We start from the raw sequence: 6,066 nt of genomic DNA on the forward strand, positions 1-6,066 counted from the left end.
ACAAACAATAAATGCTGGAGAGGGTGCAGCCAAAAAGGGAACCCTCCCTACACTATTGGTGAGGATGTAAATTGGTACCACCACTATGGAGAACAGTATCGAGGTTCTTTAAAAAACTAAAAATAGAGCTACCATATGATCCAGCAATCCCACTCCTGGGCATATATCTGGAGAAAACCATACTTCAAAAAACTACATGTACCCCAATATTCACTGCAGCACTATTTACAATAGCCAAGACATGGAAGCAACCTAAATGTCCACTGACAGAGGAATGGATAAAGAATACACTGTACATATATACAATGGAATATTACTCAGCCATAAAAAGGAATGAAATAATGTCATTTGCAGCAACATGAATGGATCTAGAGATTATCATACTAAGTCAGACAAAGACAAATATCATATGATATCATTTATATGTGGAATCTAAAAAAATGATACAAATGAACTTATTTAACAAAACAGAAGCAGACTCACAAACTTAGAAAACAAACTTAGGGTTACCAAAGGGGAAAGGTGGGGGGAGGGAATAAATTAAGAGGTTGGGATTAACATATACAGACTACTATATATAAAATAAACAATCAGCAAGGATCTATACTCAATACTCTGTAATAACTTATATGGGAAACGAATCTGAAAAAGGATAGATATCTGTATACATGTAACTAAATCACTTTGCTGTACACCTGAAACTAACACAACATTGTAAATCAAATGTACTCCAATATAAAATTTTAAAAATAAATTAAAAAGAGGGATTATTATCACTGTTTTATAGGATTGCTTAGAGAATCTCAGGTAATATTTTTAAAAGAAACCATAACAATAACAAATACTTAAGCAGAGCTCCTAGGATTTAAACCTAGGAGGCTCCAGATACTATATACCCTCATAGGAAATATACTATGTTACTGAGCAAAAGATGGCACTCAATTTCATGGTTGCTATTAATACTTTTACAATGTCTACCTACTGAATTTATCATGAATGCATGTCTGATTTTACTAAAAAGATTTTTAGCTCTTTGAGAACAAGGACACTGTCTTTTTTTCCTTCTATAGTATGTGTTTGCACAGGAGGCACTTAACATACATGTGCTGAGTAAGTGAATAAATGATTAAATCTGTTACAGAGAGATTATTTACCTGATCTTAAAATCACTATGTTTTACCTCTCACCCACATCCTTCTTGGAAAAAAATCTGAATCTCCATACAGCGCCTGATTCTATTTCAAATACAAATTCCCCCAAGAAACTGAACTTCAGTATTGTTATTGATTGTACACTCTTCGAGATATGATTCTTAAGCACTATACCAGGTTTCACATTCCCTGGTGCCTTTCTCATCAGAGTCTGTGTTTAGTAGCTTCCTGTGGCTGCTGAGGAGAAGTTGAAACCCCAATCCTGATTATAACAAGCAGAGATTCAGAGGGAAAATAAGGTTCTGACGCCCACAACAAATTCAAGACTCTGGATGTGACTGAAGCATAAACTGCTGAGCCAACAAACAATATGTGCAGTAAAAACTTGTTGCAAACTGACTGTTGAAGATTTTTTTTCTCACATTCAGGAACACCTAGGGCTGGCTGACTATGGCCTAATTGGACCAGCAGTGTGAAAGGATTTCTGGGTAATATTTAGGATTTTCAGTGACTTAGGCATTGAGGCCGGATATTTTGTTTCTTAAAAAAGTTTCCTTTACCTTAACATACCTGTCCCACTAATCCTGTCATCTCTGTTTTTCACCCAGAAAAATCTCTCAGTTCTGGACATCATCAGGCTATGTCTCACTCACTAAAGACAAACTTCCTTCTGTCTTTATTTGGGGATATCCTTTTGCTGCCTACTGGGACCAAACTATAAATTCAGGGCCACAGGCCCAATCCTTTAAATGGGAAGTTAGAATAGTAAGAATCCTGTTTCTTCTCTTAGTCTTGGAATGGAATCAAGCCCCACAGTTACTTTGTCAACCTTTGCTCCAAGAGCCAGCGCAGTTTTCCACACTGTGCATTATATAAATGTATCAAACATATTTTCTAACATTGTGGTGTATTATCAGGCAGTTACCTATATTTTCATGAAAATACCTATAACAATATGTTTTTTGCCTTTCAAGATTTAAATACCATTTTCAAACAATAAAATACAAAGATCTTGAGTATTACAGGTATAAGAAAGTTTTTTCTTCTATATATGTATATATTTTAGTCAACTCTATTGAGGTATACTTAACATAAAATACAATTCAACAATTTGAAATGTACATTTCAATGATTTTTGACAAATGTATATAATCATCTAACCATCACAACAATCATGAAACAGAATATTTCCATTACTTCAAAGAGTTCTGTCATGCCCTTTTGCACTCAAACCCCTCCCTGTCAATCCTGGCATCTGAAAACCACTCATATATTTTCCAACACTATATTTTTGCCTTTTGTAGAAATACATATAAATGGAATCATATGGGTAATCTTTTGTATCTGATTTATTTCACTTAGTATAATGATTTTGGTATTTACCCACAATGTTTTTTGTATCAATAGTGCACTCCTTGGGACTCTCCTGTGTGTGTATGAATGACTATTTGTTTATCCATCAACTAGGTAATAGACATTTGAGTTGTTTCAGTTTTGACTGTTAGGAATAACACTGCAATGACTACATAAATATAAGCCTTTGTGTGAACATACATTTTTATTTTCTCTTGGGCACATAACTAAGGGTAAGACTGAAGGTTCATATGGTAGGTGAATGTTTAACTTTTTGAAAAACCATCAAATTGTTTTCCAAAGTGACTGTACCATTCTGTAATCCCTCCAGAAACATACAAGCGTTCAGGCTGCTCCACCATATCCTCACAACATTACAACATTTGGTACTGCCTGTCTTGTTAAACTTAATTCATTATAGTGGATGTGCAGTATGTCACAGTGATTTTAATTTGCATTTCCTTAATAATGATAATAAATATCTTTACATGTGCTTATATGCCATTTATATATCTTCTTTGCTAAGTGTCTATTCAAATCTCTCTTGCCCGTTTTTTAATTGGTTTGCCTTATTTAGCTGTAAGAATTCTTTATATATTCCAGATACAAGCTACTTATCAGTTTTTTGTTTTGCAAATATTTTCTCCCTCTCTGTGGCTTGCCTTTTCATTTTATTCACAGTATCTTTCGGAGAGCAAAGGTTTTGAACTTTGAAGAAATCCAGCTCATCAATTTTTTTCGTTTATGGTTAGTGCTTTTGTATCCTATTTAAGAAATCTTTACCTTACCAAAGGTCACATAGATTTTCCTCTTATGTTCTCTTCTAGAGGTGTTATAGTTTTAGCTGTTACATTTAGATCACTGATCCACTTCTGAGCTAATTATTTTATATACGGTACAAGGTAATGATCTAAGTTCATGTTTCTACATTTGGATATCCAGTTGTTCCAACAATAATCTGGGCAGCACAGGAAATTTCTCTGCCATTCATTGAGCTGGCACCACATCTTCTCCAATGAGATCTGAACTCCAGCCCTGGGGAGTGATTCCCCCCTCAAAGTTTATCCTTACTTAGGAAGTTTCCCTTAGCTCTTAGGGTACTATTTAGCTCCCTGTACATCATATATTTACTCTTTTCTTGTGGCCTAATATTTCTTTATGCTAAACCAAAGCAGTAGACTGAAATCAACCAGGAATTACACCTAATTTTGTTGGACTGTTTTTTTTTCCCTTGTGAATTGACCTTTTTACCATTATGAAATATTCCTCTTTATCTCTAGTAATACTATTTATCTTTAAGTCCATTTTGTACAATATGAACATAGGCAGGCCATACTCTTTATGTGTACTGGTTGCATGCTACATCTTCAACTGCATTACTTTCAACTGTGTCATCCTTAAAGTTTCTTACTTATAAAAAACATATATTTGGTTTACTTTCCAATCCAGTTATCAATATAGTTAGTTTTAGGCTGCCATATTGCTATTTGTTTTCTATTTATGACATTTATTGATTGTTATGGTTGTTCCTTTTCTCTCCTTTTCAATCCTTTCTCTCCTTTTCAATATTCTATGGATTGGTGATATTTTGGTATTTAGTATCTCCTCTACCAACTTGTTAACTATACCTATTTATTTATTTTTTTTTTTTTCCTATTTATTTTTTTAAGTGATTTCACTAGGGTTTTAATCTATCACAATTTACTACTAATTAATAACAAATCACTTCGTGTATAATCTAAGATCCTTATAATAGTATGCTATAATTATCCTTCTCTCATTACTTTTACTATTCTTTTTATATATTTTACTTCTAAAGGTGTTGTAAATCCCACAATACATTGTTATTATTTTTGCTTTAATAAGACAATACTCTTTTGAGAAATTAGGAAATGAAAAAAATATGTCTTCTATATTTACCCACATATTTTCCGTTCTCAGTACTATCTGTAGATCTGAATTTCCACGTTGTATCATTTTTCTTCACTCCGAGAAGCTTCCATTAATGATTCTAATAGTGCAGGTCTCCTGGAAATGAAATCCCTCCACTGTTTAGCCAAAAATGTTTTTATTTCACTCTAATTTTGAGGAATATTTTCACTGGAATTGAAATTCTGGGTTGACTCTTTTTTCCAGTACTTTAAAGATCTCATTCCATTATCTTATAGCTTCCATCATTTCTGATGAGAAGTTATTTGTAAGTCTTTTTGCTCTTCTGTTATATTTGTCTTTTTCTCTGTTTGTTCTTAAGATCCTCTCTTTATCATTGGTTTTCAGCAATTTTATTATGTGTGCCTGTCTGTATGTCTGTTTATACTGCTTGGGGTTCACTGAGCATCTTTGATCTGTAAGCTTATATTTTTGACAAATTTGGAAAAAATTCTGCTATTAATTTTTTTAATATTCTTTTCCTGTATCAACCTATCTCTCTTCTCCTTCTGGTTCTCTAATTACAGATATGTTTAAGGTATTTAATTATTTCCCACAAGTCACTAAAGGCTCTGTTCATTGTTTCTACTTGTCAGCCTTTTTTTTTTTCCTGTATACTTTGGTTTGTCTAGTTTCCAATGTGATGCCTTCAAATTCACTAATATTTTCTTCTGTAGTATCTAATGTGATAATATGCCCATTCAGCAAGTCTTTCAGTTTAGATATTGTTTTTACAGTTCTAAAATTCCCATTTGGTTCCTTTTGTTAATCCCCATTTCTCTATTGAGATTCCTATTTGTTTCCTATTTATGATCAAAATTTTCCTTTAAATCCATGCACTTATTCATGATATATATTTAATCTTTGTGTGTTACTTCCATCGATTTTTTTTTTCTTTTTCTTTTTCTTCTAGAGAGTGCTAGTTTCAACTCTATTTGTGGAAGTCTAAAAAGTGGCTACATCAGACAGGGATAGCTCATCTCCATAAGACATGTACCAAATTCTCTACCAAATTTCCTGGGGTGGAGGACACCTATACCTCCTACTTTTCTGGAGAAAGGGATGTAAGCTTAGATTACCACCCAGACCCTGATGCTCTCTCAGAAAGCTCCTCAGACCTAAACTTTGCTCCATGATAATGAGCTACAGAAACAACCATTAGTATTATTATCCATCATTACACTTGACAAGAATAGGCTCACTCTTGTCAAGTACTTAAAAATTACATCTGAAATCCTCCCAATGGCCTTGAAAGAGGGGTATCATTATCCTTATTTCTTAGAAAACTATCTCAGGCTCACAGAAGTTCCAAACATGCATGTCTGTCTTCAAATACCATGCATTTGGCATTAGGCACACTGCCTCTTGTCTCTGGATAGCGTGTCTATGAATGTTCACTGAAGACCCACTATATGGTCCTGATGTAATGCATGATCAGTACGTTTTATAAGCTAGGGTCTCCCTGGATCAGATGTGTAACATTGATTTCTGTTGGACTTGCCAGGTATCTGGTGTAAGCCACTCAATTGTTATATATATATTTCTGATCCCATTTATGATAATAATGTCTTCCCTCAATTCCCCTTTCTTATTTATTCAGAAATTATACTGAAAGAAGGGCTTGATTCACAAG

Source organism: Balaenoptera physalus (assembly GCF_965194825.1).
Source record: "Balaenoptera physalus genome assembly, chromosome: 1".
NCBI lineage: Eukaryota > Metazoa > Chordata > Mammalia > Artiodactyla > Balaenopteridae > Balaenoptera > Balaenoptera physalus.